Source organism: Erinaceus europaeus, chromosome 2, assembly GCF_950295315.1.
Source record: "Erinaceus europaeus chromosome 2, mEriEur2.1, whole genome shotgun sequence".
Taxonomy (NCBI): domain Eukaryota; kingdom Metazoa; phylum Chordata; class Mammalia; order Eulipotyphla; family Erinaceidae; genus Erinaceus; species Erinaceus europaeus.
In genome coordinates this window covers 110,347,392-110,368,814 of record NC_080163.1, presented here as the reverse complement: position 1 = coordinate 110,368,814, position 21,423 = coordinate 110,347,392, and positions in this window count along the sequence as shown.

Genomic DNA, 21,423 nt, shown 5'->3' with positions numbered 1-21,423 from the left:
ATAGAGAGAGGACGGGAAGACAGAGAGGGGGAGAGAAAGACAGACACCTGCAGGCCTGCTTCACAGCTTGTGAAGCAACCCCCCTGCATGTGGGGAGCCAGGGGCTCGAACCCAGATCCTTATACATCCTTGCACTTTGCACCATGTGCACTTAACCTGCTGCACTACTGCCGGCCCCCCGAAAACTTCATTTCTAAATTGTTGTCTCATAGAGGCCTCCTGCTCCTCAGGAGAATACCCTTTTCCTGGAAATACAATATGATTTAATTCCATTGTCTGGTTGTATCTCATGAATTCACCAAGGTGTAGAAGGTAGGAGCTGATCCAAGATAAAAATCACATCTGAGACCTGAATCAACCCAGCAGGGGACTCTGGAGCTGGGATGACCCTTCAAAAGTCCCTTTCTGAAGCCAAGGAGCCTGATCATTGTACTCTTTCAAATCTGTCATCTGAATGCCATCTCCTGGGGGTGGGATTGGTATTGAACTTGGATGAGGCAGTTCCTGTTGCCAAAAGCAAACCTCAGCAGTGGTGTGGATGTCACTCCAGGTAGGGGATCTAGCTGGAAAACCACAATATCTACTATAATTAGCTTCCATCTCAACTGTCCAACTTATATTACAAAATATAACTTAATTTAACTCTGCTTGTCTTAAAAAACTGAGCACACTAATTTATCCTAGTCTTTCCCCCCCCCCTAAAGTCAAATGACTTCCATTTGGGTATCAAAGAAGATTCCCAAAAATTTAGAATGGTCACATATTTCTTTCTGAGATCAGATGATTACCTGATTTAATCTGACTTAACTGAGCATAAGAGAAGAGCCAGGCCACAGGTAACCCCAAAATCTAGGAATCTTTTTCCTGTATAAATGGTCTAAAGTACAAATTCAACATTCATAACCACCATGCCTAGATAAGCCAAAAGGCAAAACCAAGTGTTTTCTCTAGATGCTTCCTGAGAGATAGAGAAACTAGCAAAGATGGGACAGTATCTCCGTGGTAGAGTACAGGTCTAACATATATGAGATCCTTAGCATCTCACATGCTGAAGGTAAACAGTGCTCTCATTGCTTTCTCTCTCCCTCATTAAAATTAATAAATAATAAATAAATGTGTTTTCTTCAAGAAACTAGTAAAATAAAAATATAGCAACCCCACTCCTAGAAATTTCGCCCTCAGTGTGACCTACCCCTTTTGATCACACTTCCTCAATGACCCCATATGCTTTTCCACTGCCCCAGCTGGCACAAGGCCTGCAGCATCCTGTCACTGCACCAAGCCCACAGACTCGGCTTACTTACCCAACCTCCAGGAGCCCCTTGATCCCCAAAGCCAATGTTTTTTTCCGAGTATGATGTGAATGCTTCAGGTCTGACAAAGGGAGTAAATGCTCTATTCTGGCTCCCCCCCCCCCTTTGCTGTCACTTATAATCTATTTTATGCACTCATCTTTATGTTAGATGTTTTCTAAAGAAAATAAATGTGAAAATCTCTCTGCTTGATCACCATTTAAGTGCTTTACTTCAATGACATCAAATTGACCTTGGTTTCAGGTGAACTGAATGTCCTCTTTCTGCACAGGTCCCTTTCTCTCTGACACTTGATAATTTCCTACTTTAACCAGAAAAATGTGGGCTATGTCACCTTTAGAATTATTTAGCTGGCATTGCATGACATTGTTTGTTTGTTTTACAAATTTGGCTTTTTTGGAGCATTGGACTACAAAGAACTCATTGGATTTACAACTGTTTTATTTTTTAAAAAAAAGATTTATTTTTAAATATTTATTTATTATTTATTTCCTTTTGTTGCCCTTGTTTTATTGTTGTAGTTATTATTTGATGTCGTTGTTGAATAGGACAAAGAGAAGTGGAGAGAGGAAGAGAAGATGGGGGGGGGGGAGAAAAAGATAGACACCTGCAGACCTGCTTCACCACTTGTGAAGCGACTCCCCCTGCAGTTGGCGAGCCAGGGGCTTGAACCGGTATCCATATGCCAGTCCTTGCCCTTTGCACCACCTGCGCTTAACCACCCAACTCCCGCATAACAGTGTTTTTCCAGTGTATTCTTTTTACAATTTCCTTCTGCTAGGGCAAGCAGAATTTGCTTACCATCTACATTTACAGCATAATATTTTCATTTTTAAATAGATGTCTGTCTGACCTTTAAATGAATGAATTTAAAGAAAACTGTTAGGCAAAGAATGGGCCTGTTTGGAGTTATGGCAAAGCAGAGGAAGATGGCACAGGGGTGAATGCCATCCTCTGTGGGCAGTCGCTTCTTGCTGGGCATTCCATCTGTGGTCCATCACCAGCATCATCCAAATACAGCTCAGCAAGGAACTTCCACCTGACTGTGCATATAAAACAGAGATTCCCCTTCCATCTATAGGGGGAGGGGGAGGGATCTACATGCATAACTGACACCTGAGCCTATTCTGACACCTGATTGTCCCCTTCCCAGGAGATCCTTTCACCAGACACACCAGACCAGAATTCCTTAAGGGTTGAGCTCATGTCTTATTCTTACTTAGCTGTGTTTGAAAGAGTGAATTCCCCCACTAAATGTGAGGATAATACTGTCCAGTGGATAGTACAGAAATTATAGGAAATCAGAAATTTGAAGTTTTAGATAAATAGACAGTAAAGTTCAGGAAAGTTAAATTTCTTATGTGTGGCTTTTAACATGTGTAAAGCAGAGTCACTCATGTTGTTGCTGGCTTTGAAAGTGACTGGGATCCATGTGGATTCAGTCGGCTAGGAAGGATCGTCAGTTTCCCCAATGAATGGATACTCACGGGATGCACCACGAGAAGGTCGATCCAATGCATCCCTAGTCACTCATGTTTGGGAGCTACTCTCTGTCCTGACCTAGCTTTCTAGTTCTATTCCCAACTCTGACACCATCTTCCCAGACAATTATTTTAGCCCACCTGCATGTTAGCTACCAGGCTCAGGCAAAAATTACTAAGGTCATGGGTCCCTTGTAATATACCTAAATAGACTTCCTAGCTTCTTCCCACACATAGATCCTTAGCTCCATCTGTTCTATTTTTACTTTTTGGTTCCTAATTATTAAAAAATTTGTTCTGCTTTATATCTTACTGCTTTTCAGCCACTAAGTTGAAAATGCTACCATGACACTATCCTGACTTCCCTGTGCAGATGACTTCACCAATGTATCATGGACCCTCTCCTCCCCAGAGTCCTATCCCACCAAGGATAGGGGTACAGATTAACCTGCCAACGTTCATGTCCAGCAAAAAAGCAATTACAGAAGTCAGATCTTCCACCTTCTGTACCCCATAAAAATCTTTGGTCCATACTCCCAGAGGGATAAAGAATAGGGAAGTTGTGGTCCAGGAGGTGTTGCAATTTATAAAGCATTGAACTCTCAACATGAGAGTCTGAGTTCGATCCCCAGCAACACATGTACCAGAGTGATGTCTGGTTCTTTCTCTCTCTCCTTCTATCTTTCTCATTAATAAATAAATGAAATATTTTTTAAAAAATAAACACAGAATTTCCAATGGAGGGGATGGGATACAGAATTCGATGGTGGGAATTGTATGGAATTGTAGCCCTTTTATCCTATAGTCTTGTTAATCATTATTAAATCACTAATTAAAAAAGAGAGAAAGAGGGGAAGGAAGGAAGGAAGAAAGGAAGAAAGAAAGAAAGAAAGAAAGAAAGAAAGAAAGAAAGAAAGAGAAAGAGTGAAAGAAGCAGAAAATCAGTTCTGGGGCTCAAGCTCAGCATTCTTTCCTTGAAGTCCCAGACCACTGACTCTTGAGTTAATAGTTTTAGGGTGGGAAAAAAAATCTTCCTAACCCAGCCCCTCACTGGGTTCTTCAGAGGCTATACAAATAATAAAGCAAGCAAAGATAGATTAGTAAGAAATAACGTAAAAAGGAATATAATGATAATGTGTGAACCTTCTGTACACATGAAAGAGGTGTAGAAATTCTGAGACTCTCCATGTGGTCCTGAACATTCTCTTTAACTAAGTTAAAGTGAAATAATTCAGAAGAAAGACAAATACCAGGTGATCTCACTGAAAGGTGGGCTATCAAGGAACAAAGTCAGAGTACAAGTTCAGATGAAAACAGGGCCTTAGACTCAGACTAGAGAATAAGAGTTATCAAAAAGTGTTAACGAAAAAAGTAGACTTAAAAAGATAAAAGGATGGCTCCCCACCTGCAGAGGAGTCGCTTCACAGGCAGTGAAGCAGGTCTGCAGGTGTCTGTCTTTCTCTCCCCCTCTGTCTTCCCCTCCTGTCTCCATTACTCTCTGTCCTATCCAACAACAATAACAACAATGGCAATAATAACAGAAACAACAGCAACAAGGGCAACAAAATGGAAAAAATGGCCTCCAGGAGCAGTAGAATAATAGTCCAGGTACAGAATCCCAGTGATAACCCTGGAGGCAAAAAAAAAAAAAAAGTAAAAGGAGGGTGATCTGGTGGTAGCACACCCAATTAAGCACACATAGTACAAAGTGCAAGGACCTGCCCAAGGATCCTGGTTCGAGTCCCGCCCCAGCTCCCCACCTGCAGGAGGGTTGCCTCACATGCAGCGAAGCAGGTCTGCAGGTGTCTTTCTCTCTATCTATCTATCTTCCCTCTCTCCTCTCAATCTCTCTGTCCTGTCCAGAGACAAAGAAAAAAATGAAAAAGTGGCCACAGGAGCAGTGTATTCATAATGCAGGCATCCAGTCCCAGCGATTTCACTGGAGGTGAAAAAAAAAAAAAAAAAAAGGTAAAGGGAGTCCAGTAGATTTTAGTGGAGGCATATTAGTGTTTTAGTGGTGGGTGTAGTGTGGTAACATCAGGGAAAGGAATGAAATAATGCCCCTAAACATGTTTAAACCTTGTAAAACAATGTTGCCACAATTTAAGAAAAAAAATAATAAGTTTAATTTATTTTTACAAGAGAAGCTCTGGTATATAGCAGAGCTGAAGTTTAAACCTGGTACCTCTGAAGCCTCAGGCATGCAAGTCCTGTGCATTAATGCTGATATTTAAAATTAATGCTACCCTAAGATATTTTTAATAAATAAATATTATCAGAAAATAAATAGATAGCTAATGCAGAGGCCTTTGGGAAAAAAGAAAGGTATATCTGTTAGAACAGAAGTTTACCAAAAAGGCACAGTAAGGTAAGGCTTTCAGATCCAAGATTGTAAGATCACAGGGTGTAGTTTCACATCATACCCACCGCTACCAAAGTTCTGTGTTCCCACTTCCAAAGATAACCACCATAGTCCTCACAAAGTCTTATAAATCGTCTGTTTGCTTCTGGGTTTTGTTTTGTTTTTGCACATTTGTGTGTATCCATTCTCTAGACTCCACATATGAATGAAATCATCTGATATATGTGTTCCATCTCTACTTATTCTGTTAAAACTCCAGTTCCATTCATTTTTGTCCCAAAGAACACAATATCATCTTTTTGATTTCAGGGTAGTATTTCATGGAGTATATATACCCTAATTTCTTTAACCAGTCATCCATCCACCGATGAGCATTTATACTGCTTCCGCTCTTTGGCTATTGTGAATAATATAGCTGTAAACATAGAGGTGCACATGCCCCTTTGAATTAATTAGTGTTTGAGTGTCCTTTGAATAAATCCCTAAGGGTAGTATTGCTAGATCATAAAGTAATTCCATTTTCATTTGTTTAAAGACTCTCCATACAGTCTTCCAAAGGGGCTGGACCAGTTTACATTCCCACCAGCAGTGTAGCAGAATCCCTTTTTATCCTCAACCTTGCCAACATCTGTCATTCCGTTTTGTTGGCATAGACCATTCTCACAGGTGTGATAAGGGATCTCAGTGTAATTTTAATTTGCATTTCTCTAATGATAAGTTAAGTAGAGCATTTCTTCATGTGTCTGTGAGCCATGTGTATATCTTCTTTAGGAAACTGTTTAGTTCTTTGGCCCACTTTGATAATGGGTTATTGGTTTTTTTCTTTTGCAGAGCTATATCAGTTCTTTAGATATGTTTGATATAGTCACTTGTCAGATGCATTATGTGCAACATCTAGCATGTACTGGGTTGCTTGATTGTCCTTGTACAGTTTGTTTTTGGTGTGTAGAAGCTTTTTAGTTTCATGTAATCCTGTTTATTTATACTTATTTTCATTTCCCATCCCCAAGGGATTGAGTCTCTAAATACACCTTTGAGATAAAGATCCTGCAAAATTTTGCCAATAATTTCTTCTACAAATTTTAGAGTTTCTGGTCTAATATCCAGGTCTTTGATCCATTTTGATTTGATTTTGTTAATGGTGTTAGGTGGTAGTCTAGTTTCACTTTTCTACATGTCGCTGTATATTTGTTGAAGAGGACTTCTCTAACTCATTGGATTGTTTTGGCCCTTTTCTCATATGCTAGATGGTGGGATATGTATGGCCTCATTTCTGGGCTCTTGATTCTGTTCTATTAATCCAAGTGTCTGTTTTTATTCTAGTGCCATACTGTTTTAGTTACTATTGCTCAGTAATATAAACCGAAGTTGGGGAGTATGCTCCATTTTTTACATTTTTTCTCAGAAATGTTTTGCTTATTTGTGGTCGCATGTAAATTTTTTAATATATTGTTCAATTTCCTTGAAAAAAATTCCACTGGTGTCGTGGTTGGAATTGCACTGATATTCTAGATTGTTTATTCTTTCAAGTCAGGAACAAGGAATGCTCTTCCATTTCTGTGTGTCAGTCTCTATTTCTTTCAGTGGTGCCCTCTACTTTTCCCTGTAAAGGTCCTTTACCTCCTTTGTAAGATTCACCTCAAGGTAGGTGCTTTAACTTTTGGAGGGTTTTTGTGAACGGGATTGAGTCATTTATTCCCCTCTCCTCTGACTCCTTGTTTGCATATAGAAATGCCATAGATTTGTGTGATTCAATTTTGTATCTTGCTACTTTGTTAAATTTCTTGATTATTTCTAGAAGTTTCTTGGTGGAGTCTTTTGGGGTTCTCTAGGCATATTTTCATGTCATCAGCAAATAATGATAATTTGATTCCATTCAATATATCTACCTTTGATATCTCTTTCTTGTCTGATTGTGGTAGTGAGGACCTCAAGGACTGTGTTGACTAATAGTGGTGATCATGAACATTCTTATCTGGTTCTCAATTTTGGGGGGAAATTTTTCCACTTTTTCCCATTGAGAATTATCTTAACTATGGGTTTGTCATAAATGGCCTTTATTATGTTGAAAATTTTCCTTCTATTTCTGGAGTGTCTTTATCATAAATGGGTGTTGCATCTTGTCAAACTCCTTTTCAGCATCAATTGATATGACTATGTAATTTTTATCTTTCCTTTTGTTGATATGGTGGATTACATTAATTGACTTGTGGATGTTGAGCCATCCTTATTTCCCAGGGATGAATTCCACTTGGTCTTGGTGAATTATTCTCTTGAATGTTTTTTGATTCGATTTGCCAAGATTTTGTTTAGGATGTTTGCATCAATGTTCATCAGGGATATTGGTCTATCGTTTTCTTTCTTGGTAGAGCCATTTACAGCTTTGAGAATCAAAGTGATATTAGGCCTCATAGAATGTGTTTTGGGGGAGTCGGGTTGTAGTACAGCGGGTTAAGCGCAGGTGGTGCAAAGCACAAGGACCGGCATAAGGATCCCTGTTAAAACCCCGGCTCCCCACCTGCAGGGGAGTCGCTTCACAGGCGGTGAAGCAGGTCTGCAGGTGTCTATCTTTCTCTCCTCCTCTCTGTCTTCCCCTTCTCTCTCCATTTCTCTCTGTCCTATCCAACAACAACAACAATAATAACTACAACAATAAAACAAGGGCAACAAAAGGGAATAAATAAATAAAATAAATATTTAAAAAAAAGAAAGAAAATTTTTTAAAAAGAATGTGTTTTGGTCAAATTGATGGGCTTTACAGTCAACAATATTTACACCCCTTTCCCATATTAGGGAGCTACTCTCTTCCCTCATCCAGCTTTCTGGTCTTTTTCCAGCCATGACATCATCTCCCCAGACAACAACTGGGATCCACCTGCATATCAGATTTCAGGTTGGGGGGGGGGGGGGACTAGTATAGCCACAGGCCCTTTGAAATACAACTAAAATATGCCTACAAATATCTGCAAAATGGAGGACCCCCCCCAATTCTTCATCGGCAATATTCTAGCCTTTAGGTTAATGATTGTTCAACAATTTGTTTGGCTTTGTATATTAACTCTTTTTTCAGCCACCAGGCTCCAGTTGCTAGCAGGATGCCTACCAGACTTCCCTGGACAGACAACCCCACCAATGTGTCCTGGAGCTCCACTTCCCCAGAGCCCCACCCTACTAGGGAAAGAGAAAGACAGGCTGGGAGTATGGATTGACCTGTCAACGCCCATGTTCAGTGGGGAAGCAATTACAGAAGCCAGACCTTCCACCTTCTGCATCCCACAATGACCTTGGGTCCATACTCCCAGAGGGTTAAAGAATAGGAAAGCTGGTTGCCCCGCAGTAGCGCAGCGGGTTAACCGCAGGTGGCACAAAGCTCAAGGACCGGTGTAAGGATCCCGGTTCGAGCCCCGGCTCCCCACCTACAGGGGCCTCACTTCACAAGTGGTGAAGCAGGTCTGCGGTGTCTATCTTTCTCTCCCCCTCTCTGTCTTCCCCTCTTGTCTCCATATCTCTCTGTCCTAACCAACAACAAATGACATCAACAACAACAATAATAACCACAACAAGGGCAACAAAAGGGGGAAAAATGGCCTCCAAGAGCAGTGGAGGTACAAGCAAATAGCCCCAGTAATAACCCTGGAGGCAAGAAAAAAAAAAAAAAAAGAATAGGAAAGCTATCAGGGGAGGGGATGGGATACAAAGATCTGGGGGTGGGAATTGTGTGGAGTTGTACCCTCTTATCTTATGGTTTTGTCAATGTTTCCTTTTTATAAAAAAAAAAAAGAAAAAAAAAAGGAGGGAGTCTGGCAGTAGCACAGAGGATTAAGTGCACATGACACAAAGCGCAAGGACCGGTATCAGGATCCTGGTTTGAGCCCCCCGCTCCCCACCTGCAGGGGGGTCACTTCACAGGTGGTGAAGCAGGTCTGCAGGTTTCTATCTTTCTCTCCCTCTCTCTGTCTTCCCCTCCTCTCTCCATTTCTCTCAGTCCTACCCAACAACGATGACATCAATAACAACAATAACAATAAAATAAGAAGGGCAACAAAAGGGAATAAATAAAATAAATATTAAAGAAAGGAAGAAAGAAAGAGAGAGAGAAAGAAAGAAAGAAAGAAAGACATCCAATAGCACAGCTATATACAAGATACTGGATACTGTACAGCAAACCATAACAAAAGGACTTTTCAAAGTTAACCCAATTAACAAATAATGTGATGATAACATTAACTATCGACTGTCTTTTTGAACCCTAAGACAGCAGGAACCTCACATCTCCACTATAGAGCCCCTACTTCCCCCAGTCCTGGAACCCTTGGATAGGGCCCACTTTCCCGTATGCATCTCCCAATCCAAACCAAATAATATTGCATCCGCCGATCACAACCTAACCAACGCAACGATTGCCACCTCAACATGCTTCACCTCAGACTGTGTCCAGAGACTTCACGTGTGGAATGACAACCCTTCAGCTTCATTACTCGGGTGAGACCTTTCCTTTTATAGTACACTCTAATTTCATCTCAGGTAGTTCACTTTCTAACAAAGTCCCATAACCTAGATATACACCAGTTTCTGTGAGAGAGAGCATATGTTCACACGTATCCATAAACTACTGCAAAATATATACCTGAAAGCAGTAGTACACTAGAGTTTGCAGTGAGTACCTCCCTAACACTTCCTCTCCACTATTCCAAGCTTGGGATCCATGATTGCTCAACAAATTGTTTGGCTTCGTATGTTAACTCTCTTTTCAATCACCAGGTTCCAGATGCCACCAGGATGCTGGCCAGGCTTCCCTGGATTGAAGACCCCACCAATGTGTCCTGGAGCTCAGCTTCCCCAGAGACACACCTTACTAGGGAAAGAGAGAGACAGACTGGGAGTATGGACCGACCAGTCAACGCCCATGTTCAGCGGGGAAGCAATTACAGAAGCCAGACCTTCTACCTTCTGCAACCCTCAACGACCCTGGGTCCATGCTCCCAGAGGGCTAGAGAATGGGAAAGCTACCATGGGAGGGGGTGGGCTATGGAGATTGGGTGGTGGGAATTGTGTGGAGTTGTACCCCTCCTACCTTATGTTTTTGTTCATTAATCCTTTCTTAAATAAAAAATTAAGAAAGAAAGAAAGAAAGAAAGAAAGAAAGAAAGAAAGAAAGAAAGGAAGGAAGGAAGGAAGGAAGGAAGGAAGGAAGGAAGGAAGGAAGGAAGGAAGGAAGAAGAAAGAAAGAAAGAAAGAGAGAAAGAAAGAAAGAAAGAAAGAAAGAAAGAAAGAAAGAAAGAAAGAAAGAAAGAAAGAATGTTTTGGGGGAGTTATTCTCCCTCTTAAATTTTCTGGAAGAGTTTGAGCAGAATCAGTATTCTTCTTTGAAAGTCTTATAGAATTTATTATTAAAGCTTTCTGGATCTGGGCTCTTATTCTTGGGAAAAGTTTTGATTGTTGATTCAATTTCTGTACTAGTGATTCACTGTTCAAGCTATCTACTTCTTCTTGGGTTAAGCTTGGCAGGAGTTATGATTCTAAGAATGCATCTATCTCATCTAGGTTGTCCAATTTATTTGCATAGAGATGTTCATAATATTCATGTGTTGTTCTTTGTATCTTCCCAGATTCAATTGTAATTTCATCTCTCTTGTTCCTGATTGTTTTTTTATTTTTATTTACTTTATTATTAGATAGAGACAGAGAGAAATTGAGAGAGGAGGAGGAGGGAGAGAAAAAGAGAGATACCTGCAGCCTTGCTTTACCACTTGTGAAACTTCTCCCCTGCAGGTGCTCTAACCTAGGACCTTGAGCACTGTAGTGTGTATGCTTAACCAGGTGTGCCACCACCTGGGCCCCCATTCCTGATTGGTTTTATCCTAGCTTATGCTTTTTCTTTTTGTGAGTCTACCCAGTGGTTTATTTTATTTATCCTTTCAAAGAACCAGCTCTTTGTTTCATTAATCTTTTGGATTACATTTCTGGTTTCTATTTCATTGATTTTTGCTCTGATTTCTATGATTTTCTCCCTCCTGCTGATTTTCACGTCTCTCTGCTGCTTCTTTTCTAGTTTACTAAGTTGTGATGTTAGATAGCTTACTTAAGATCTTCACTGTTTGCTAACATAGGCCTGTATTGCTATAAACTTCCCTCTTAGGACAGATTTTGCTGCATTTCACAGGGTCTGGTAAAGATGTCATTTTTATTGTTCTCCATGTAAATTTTAAGATCTCTTTTGATTTCTTCAGTGACTCAGGTGTAATTCAGAAGCATATTGCTTAGTCTCTGTATGTTAGGTTTATTTATTTTTTCTATTTGTTGTTGATTTCTAACTTCACAGCCTCATGATCAGAAAAGATACTTTTATTATTTCAATATTCACATATTTATTAAGGCTGTGTTTGTGTTCCAACAAAGGTTTCAAAGTCAATTTTTGAGAATGTTCCATGGGCACTTGCAAAGAATGTATGTTCTATTCTTTGGGGATGAAATGTTCTGATTATATGTGTTAAATTCATCTCATCAGTGACTTAATTTTGGGTCTTTCTTTTGTTTTTTTTTAGTTTTTATTAGAGATTTAATAATGATTAACAAGATTGCAAAATAATAGGGGTAAAATTCCATACAGTTCCCACCAACAGTTCCATGTCCCATTCCTTCCATTGGAAACTTCCCTGTTCTTTATCCTTCTGAGAGTTTATAGGTTGTAGAAGGTGGAAGGTCTGGTTTCTGTAATTGCTTCTCCACTGAACATGGGCGTTGGCAGGTATATCTGTATCCCCATCCTGTTTCTGTCTTTCCCTAGTGGAGTAGGGCTCTGGGGAGGTAAGTCTTCAGTACCCATTGGTAAGGTCATCTGTCGCAGAAAGTCAGGATGGCATAATAGTAGTGTCTGCAACTTGGTGGCTGAAAGGAGGCAAGATATAAAACAGGAAAAAAATGTTTAATAAACCCAAAGGTAGAAATAGAGCAGGTGGAATTGGGGGTCTTTATGTGGGAAGAAACTATGAAGTCTACTTGAGGTTTGTTCCAAGGGAACAAATTTTATAATTTTTGTCTGAGCCTGATAACTAACATACAGGTGAACTAAAAATAATGTCTGGGAAGATAGTGTCAGGGTTTGGATAGGGCTTGAAAACTGGATTAGGACAGAGAGTAGCTCCCAACCATGAAGGAAGTATAGAAATACCAGTAATTGTTTACCTTATCAATTTGAGCTAAGGCCCATATGTATTCATATTGAGCACAAGAGCCTATGTGCTCTCTGAGTCCTGTCAGTCTGAGCTTGCTGTCCATATCCACAGCTGAAAACATTGTAGGCTGCACTCATCTCAGGATCAGTCTTCCTCAAGTGGGAGAGTAGGCTGACCCAGCCTCCCTTCATAGAGTGGGGCAGTCCCTACCATTGCTACTTTACAGTGAGGACAAGGTCCTGTTTAGAAGGACCTTTATTACCTTGTTGATTTTTTTTTTTGTCCTGATGATCTCTCTGTCTGTGAATCTGAAGACCCATCCCACAGGGAGTTTTTTTAGTTCATATATCAGAATACTACCACATGCCAACCTCAGTGACACTTTAGATCACTCCAGACTCAGCCATGGTAGTACTGGTTGTTAACCTTCCAGCCAGGTCAGAGTTCTGAAGCAATTTATTACCAGCTACATTTGACAGCAATGACTTCTGTCTCTGTTCACCCAGAGAAGACACAAACTCCTGCAAGCCTAAGAGCCACCCAGGGCTGGGGAGATGGTGCATCAGTGATCCACAGGACTTTGATGTGTGAAGTCCCAGGTTCATTTTCCAGCATCACCAATAACCAAAGCTGAGCAGAGTTCTGAGAAAATAATAATAATACAATGGCCAATGCCAGGTGGTAGTGCACCTGGTTGAGTGTACATTACCATGCACAAGGACCTATCTGCTGGTCCCCATTTATAGGGGGAAAGCTTCACAAGTGGTGAAGCAGAGCTGTAGGTGTCTCTCTGTCTCTCTCCCTTTTCTATCTCCCTTAACCCTCTCAGTTTCTCTCTGTCTCTAGTCAATAATAAATAAATAAATTTTAAATAATAATAATACCATGGCCTGGCAGACATCTTGGAAACCTCGTGCAAGATGGTGGAAAAGGACCTAATTTGGAATTGAGAGTGTTTTGCACCCACCTGTCATGGGGGAATAAAGAATGGTACCCATACGTCAATAACTGTACTGTAATCCATTAATCCACTAAATGTAATCCACTAAAACAAAATACAAAAGAAAATTTAGTTCAGTTCATTGTTGTCCCCAGCACTGGAATAGCAATAGCTCAGGTTTTTCAGTGAAAATTTACCAGAGCATTGTCATATGCTTTTTAAAGTTCAATTTGCATAAAAACTAGGAGCTACTAGGGTGCTCATTACTATGTTTTCTTAGTGATTTAATAGTGATTTACAAGATTGTAAGATAATAGGGGTATAATTCCATACAACTCCCACCATCAAAGTAGATGCTTAATATTATCATTATGCTTATTCTCATTTTGAATATGAGACTTGCCTGAACAGAGACTTGCCTTTTCTGGAAGAAACCAGAGTCATCAGGTGAGGATTCAGCCTCCCAGTTCAACCTGTCACACACATACACACACACACACACACACACACACACACACACACACCATCGCCAAAGCCACAAACACTTTGGAAATGAGGAGTGAGTGGAAGTGCCAGGGAGAGGGTATACCCCCAGAGAGGCACCTGCTTGGAACTCTGACTGCTCAAGGGTTTCCCTACCTTTCTGTCTCCCTCTGACTTCCTCCCTGGCCATCCCTCCTGTTCCAGTCTGTTTGTCCCCAGTCGACTGAAACTGACAGGCCTGCAGGGGACCTGGAGCAAAGCCTGTGGGGGAGGGGAAGCAGAGGGGGCAGCTGAGACAGGAGGAAGAACAGGGATGGAAAATCCCCTGGTGACCAAGGAAGAGAAAGAGAAGAAACAGAGACATTCATAAAAATAGGGCTAGACAAAGAAAAGTTGGACAGCAGGAAAGATACAAAGCATTCATAAGCCTCTGTGAAAGAAATTTAAAAAAAAATGAATGAACAGATGATGGCTCATTTATTAATTATTAACAAACAAGGAACACTAATGAATAGCATCATTAAAGAGCATTTTGTGAATATTAATATGCAATTATATTCTAAAGAATGTTCTCCCTTTGGCCAACCAATATCGTTGCAATGTTGGTTCAAAAGTCATCTTTTTTTTTTAATATTTTATTTTTATTTATTTATTCCCTTTTGTTGCCCTTGTTGTTTTATTGTTGTAGTTATTATTGTTGTTGTCGTCGTTGTTGGATAGGACAGAGAGAAACGGAGAGAGGAGGGGAAGAGAAAGATAGACACCTGCAGACCTGCTTCACCGCCTATGAAGCGACTCCCCTGCAGGTGGGGAGCCGGGGTTCGAACCGGGATCCTTATGCCGGTCCTTGTGCTTTGCGCCACCTGCGCTTAACCCGCTGCACTACAGCCGACTCCCCTAAAAGTCATCATTTTTAATTGCAGGCACCCCACCACATACCCTATCAAAGCCCCATCGTCACACCCATGGTTCTGTGTTCCTTAAGATCCAGTTCACAGAAAAAGGCACTGTTAACATACTGCTCCCATGCTACTTATTTTTATTGCTTATATATCTGCACTAAAGCATACATATACTTCACAAATATATGGGTTTTGATGTTTATATTACAGATATGAGCAAGTACCTAGTATACCATATACTCAATAGATATCTAATGAAAAAAATGATATTTAACATGAAAGGAAGGGGGACTCCTTGAGTGTCCCATCTCCCACCTCACTCTAAGCAGCTCTTTCTCTCTCAGGACTTGAAAGAGAAATGAACTGTATGCAGCCATTACCTTTGTCTGGCCCTCTGAGCAGACTCCTGTCAATAGGGTAGCTTTAGCTAACATGTTCTATCCCGGATTCCTAGTTGCCACCACCACCCCCCATACCAGTTTGAACCCAGGCCTGGAGTGTCTTAGACCAGCCTGAAGTCAGAGTTTCAAAATTTAAAGGATCCAATCCTTACATATTACAAATAAGGGCCTTAGGACCCAGTAAGGGAGTGACATTTCCAAGCATACAAAGTAAGCCCCTGCAACCCTCCACCCTCTCTATTGACGCACTATGTACAGAGATTTTGCTAGTAGGTGGGAAAAAACCTAGCACCAGGCAAAATGCTAGAAGGTAAAGACTGAGCAGAAACCCTGATGCCTTAACTTTCTGTGTTCTTGTTCCTCCTCATCCTTACATGGGTCTGTGCTTTCTTAGCCTTCCCAAAGCCATCAGATACACAGTGACTCATCCAGTGACTGCATTTGGCCCAGTAGTCAAGGGCAGGAGACTTTCACAATGGGGTTTCAGTCTTCAGAGGGCTAAATGGAAAAGTGTTTTGCAGAATGGAAACTTGTCCAAATCCTAATGTATGCTTTTTCACAAGGAGTTTTCAACCTTTTGAAACCTCAATGACAGAATAAAGTGTCAGATCCAGAGTACCTGAAAGTTGGGGCTACAAGAATCCAGGTCTTGCAATTCCTGACTCTTGCAGATTTTGTCTCCCCTTCTTTATCATCATATGAAGCAGAAAATAACATTCAAGATTGTCTTTCACACCTCTTTCCTATTGACCTGAGATATAGGGATTGGTTATTACCCACATTTTTCCAATTAGACAAACCTCATCCAACATCAGGGGCTCCAGCGAGAACGTGGAGAGAAAAGAAACCCAACTTAAGAATGTGAGGACAATCTGGCTGTGACATCTGTCACCCCACTGATTGCCAAGGTTGATTCAGCTGACCTGGCTAGCTAGGTAAGTGTCCCCTTCCTCCTTCACCACTCCTTGTGTGTCCCTCCTGAAGCTGCTAAGCTGAGCACTTGGTCAAAGAATACAACCTTCCCTGAATAGAGACAGACTAGTCAACCTCCAGATAAGCTCTCAAGAAACCCAACTTAATGGAATGGTGAGAGCACAGATCCTTGGTGATGAATGCTATACCCTGTAATGTTACTATTTTATAAGCCACTATTTACCACATGTTTTAAAAAAATGACTTGTAAACAATAAAGAAAAAAAAAAAGAAGCCCAACATAAAGCAGGTCACAATGAGTTCAATTTGTTGAACATCTACAATGTCCTAAGCACTTCTGATTATTTAGTCTTTGACATAATATCCAGTACAATCCTACAGAACAGGCAAAATGGGTTTAAATAGATTACTAAGCATTACAGAGCTGGTAAGGAGAACTAGTAGTTGGTCAGAGCATAATGGCATGGCTCTTTTGGCCTGCCTTCAGAAGGGTAACTACCTTATCTCTTAGAAGTTGCTGTCACCCTGGGGTCCTTTCCACATCATGTTTCCAGGTTAGGTTTTCCACAGCTACCGTTGCCATGGCATTAGGAGCTCTCATCATCATTTGAAAACTCAGAAGAGGAAAATAAGAGGACTCAGTTCTTTGATTCAAGAGCTGACCAGTTCTTTTTAAAGATAAACTCAATCTGCTCCTTAAATCAGGATTAGAAATGGAAGACAGATAATGGCACTTACCATCCTTACAGTTATTTAGCTTCTTGCTTCAAAAAGTTTAGTTCACTTTTCAGACATGATCTCATTCTTCTCAAAGTATGGGGGGTGCACAGAAAAGAGACAGTGAGTGCTCTCTGTTGGGGAAGGCTAGAATGAGACTCAAGGCCCCCATGTGTTCCTCTTCTGCCTTCCATGAAAGATAAAGATGCCATATCACTGGCACTATTCCACATAAATGAGGATGTATAGGAGAGCTATGGTTTGCCCCATCAAGATTAAGAGATCAAGAAGTAAATTTTGGAGTTTCAAAAATGGTAAAATAAGGCCTGACAATCACATCAAAGTTACACCAAAATGGGATACAAACTACACAGTAAAGTGTTTTTTTAATACTTATTTATTTATTCCCTTTTGTTGCCCTTTTTTTTTTACTGTTGTAGTTATTATTGTTGTCATCATTGTTGAATAGGATAGAGAGAAACAGAGAGAGGAGGGGAAGACATAGAGGGGGAGAGAAAGATAGACACCTGCAGACCTGCTTCACCATCTGTGAAGCAACTCCCCTGCAGGTGGGGAGCCGGAGGCTGGAACATGGGTCCTGATACTGGTCCTTGCACTTTGCACCGCTTGCGCTTAACCTGTTGTGCTACCACCTGACTTCCAACAGTAAAGTATTCTGAGACACTAAAAAGATGGTCAGGAGATTAATTGAATCATGTGATCATTACAGTGCACATCTGACTTGCTATGGAACCCACAAACAACACCCTATATTAATCATTTGAACTTCTTGAACAAATAGTGTTGTCACTTGCTTCTGCCTTTCTTAGTCACAGGTGCCAGATGGTATTAGGAGATAGTAGTTAAGAGACATATTCTGCCAGTATGAGGTTCTATTTTGTTGGGTATTCAAAGCCATTCTTAATCATAGCTTGTTCGTATGCTTTACATTGGTTTGTTCTAGCCCTCCCCCGCCAAGAGAATTGGATCAGTCCAGTTAGTTTTCGCCGCCCGCTTGGCCCCGAGGAACCCTGAGAGAGGGTTCCAAAGTGAGAGAGGTCAGAGTGCCAGAGTTTCAGAGTTGGAGAGTTAGAGAGGGTTCCTGAGTTCCTGAGTTACAGAGTAAGAGAGAGTTCCACAGTTGGAGAGTTGAAGAGTTCCAGAGTTCTGGAGTTGGAGAGGGACAGAGTGAGAGAGAGTGCTTGCGCCGCCGCAAAGAGATAGCAGAGTTCTGTTTGGTCATTAGTTTGGTTTAGTTTATGAATCGTTGTTCCTGAATAAAGAAATACAGCTTCCCTGCCCAGCCATTGTCTCCGTGTCTCTGTTACCCGCCCGTGAAGCTAACCCGGCCGGCAAGAGCCTCCGAATTTTAACAACAATAGCTGATTCCAGTTTCTTTATGTGCCAAGTACCATTTACTAATTTAACTGCTTGATTTATGTACTTTGGTATAGGACACCCTACCTACAAAAACAAAGTCCATAAATCAAGCAGCTTCTTAGTGTACCAAAATACTGTCAGCTAAGTAACATATCCCTGTTCAGTCAATAAAGAACTTAGTTATCACACATAACAGGAACTCCAAAAAAAGTTGCAATATTCAGAACTGATTAATTTACTGCTTTAGCAATGCCGCCCAGAATCCAGGTTTCTTTTGTCTCTGTGCCCTGTAATATAAGGAACTATCTTCAATTTTAGGCTGACAGTAACAAGATCTCAGCATCTTACATGGTCACTTTACCATTTTTAGGGAGTACATTGTAAGGAGTAACTTTCCCAAAGACTTCATAGCACTAACCATTGGCAAAAGGGAAAAGTTCACCCCTTTACCAACTAGACCTATCCTGGAGCTGTGGATGATTTCAGGTCATACATGAATACAGCTGGGGTTGTGTTAGTACACTTGTTTTTAAAAAGTGGGAGTTGACTGCTAGCCATGACATCACCTCCCCAGACAATAACTAGGATCCACCTGCATATCAGATTTCAGGCTCAGGCAAAAAACAAACAAACAACAACAACAACAACAAAACACTATTGTAGCCACAGGCCCTTTGGAATATAACTAAAATATGCCTACTAGCTACCTACAAAATGGAGGGCCCCCCCAACTCTTCATCTGCACTACTCCAGCCTTTAGGTCCATGATTGTTCAACAATTTGTTTGGCTTTGTATGTTAACTCTCTTTTCAGCCACCAGGTTTCAGATGCTAGCATGATGCTGACCAGACTTCCCTGGACAGACAACCCCACCAATGTGTCCTGGAGCTCTGATTACCCAGATCCCTTACCCACTAGGGAAAGAGAGAGACAGGCTGGGAGTATGGATCAACCCATCAACGCCCATGTTCAGCGGGGAAGCAATTATAGAAGCCAGACCTTCCATCTTCTGCATTCCACAACGACCCTGGGTCCATGCTCCCAGAGGGATAAAGAATAGGAAAGCTATCAGTGGGGGGGATGGGATACAGAGTTCTGGTGGTGGGAATTGTTTGAAGTTGTGCCCCTCTTATTCTATGGTTTAGTCAATGTTCCCTTTTTATAAATAGAAAAATTTTGGGAGTTGAGTGGTACCTCAGTGCATTAAACGCACTTGCTGCAAAGCACAAGGACCAGCATAAGGATCCTGATTGGAGCGCTGGCTCACTACCTGCAGGGGAGTCATTTCACAGGCGGTGAAGCAGGTCTGTAGGTGTCTTTCTCTCACTCTTTCTGTCTTCCCTTCCTCTTGCCATTTCTCTCTGTCTTATCCAATAATGACTGCTTCAATAACAATAATAACAAAACAAGGGCAACAAAAGGGAATAAATAAATTATATATTAAGAGAGTAGCTTTCTCCCCACCTGAGGGGAGTCGTTTCACAGGCTGTGAAGCAGGTCTGCAGGTGTCTATCTTTCTCTCCCCCTCTCTGTTTTCCCCTTCTCTCTCCATTTCTCTCTGTCCTAACAACAACATCAATAACAAAAACAACAATAATAACTACAACAATGAAAAAACAACAGGGCAACAAAAGGGAAAATAAATAAATATAAAAAATACAATTTAAAAAAGGTGGGAGTTGGATGCTGTATAAACAACCAGCATAATTATTATAGAAACTATCCTGGAGGGTGGGGGTAGATAGCATAATGGTTATGCAAAGTGGCTTTCATGCCTGAGGTTCCAATGTCCCGGGTTCAATCCCCAGCACCACCATAATCCAGGACTGATCAGTGCTCTGGTAAAATAAATAAATAAAATAAACCATACTGGACATAATAGGAAGATTGTTAAGTGCTAATGCCTATTTGAACATATAAACAGGAACTGCATTATCTATTGTCTTAGGAGTTATATGAACTATCATCCCTTAGAGACAATACAAAGCCAACTTTCTTAGAAACTCTGAAGGAATCGCAACCTAATCAACGCAATGATTGCCACTACAACATGCTTCAGCTCAGACTGTGTCCAGAGACTTCAGGTGTGGAATGACAACCCTTCAGCTTCATTACTCGGGTGAGACCTTTCCTTTCATAGATTTCTCTAATTCCATCCCAGGTGGTTCACTTCCTAACAAAGTCCCAAAACCTAGCTATAGACGAGGTTCTGTGAGAGAGAGCATATGTTCACATGTATCCATAAACTAGTGCAAAATATATACCTGAAAGCAGAAGTACACTAGAGTTTGCAGTGAGTACCCCCCCTAACACTTTCTCTCCACTATTCCAACCTTTGGGTCCATGATTGCTCAACAATTTGTTTGGCTTTGTATGTTAACTCTCTTTTCAGCCACCAGGTGCCAGATGCCATCAGGATGCCGGCCAGGCTTCCCTGGATTGAAGACCCCACCAATGTGTCCTGGAGCTCCAATTCCCCAGAGACCCACCCTACTAGGGAAAGAGAGAGGCAGACTGGGAGTATGGACCGACCAGTCAACGTCCATGTTCAGCGGGGAAGCAATTACAGAAGCCAGACCTTCTACCTTCTGCAACCCACAAAGACCCTGGGTCCATGCTCCCAGAGGGATAGAGAATGGGAAAGCTATTAGGGGAGGGGATGGGATATGGAGATTGGGTGGTGGGAATTATGTGGAGTTGTACCCCTCTTACCCTATGGTTTTGTTAATTTATCCTTTCTTAAATAAAAAATAAATTTAAAAAAAAGAAAAGAAACTCTGAAGGAAGGGCAACTCACCCAAAAGATATTGAAGGAGTGAATAGAATTAGCATGAAGGTAACAGAGGGATGGATGGAAACATGTGAACAATGACTACTAAAAGTCCACGTGTTTCTGAAAAGCTCTCATATGTCTCACTGCCAATAGGGAGTGAGAGCTAGCTGTTTCCAGTAGCATTGTGACTATCTGATAAATGTGAGTATTTAAGTGTGAGTATTCCTGTATTATTAAATTAATGGGTGGGGATAGATAGCATAATGGTTATGCAAAAGAGACTTTCATGCCAGAAGCTCCAAAGTCCCAGATTCTATCCCCCACATCACCGTAAACTAGAGCTGAGCAGTGCTCTAGTAAAAAAAAATAAATAAATAAGCAATAAAAATAATTAAATTAATGGGAAAATATTTTTCCAATACAGATAGGGACCAAAGTCAAATCATAAGCAACAACCAACTCCAAGCAGAATATTTTTCCCTTTGAATTGTTCTAGCATGACTATCTATACCTCTCTGATGGGCTTGGTGTAACACTCAAAGGCCACAGGAATTTGGGAACTA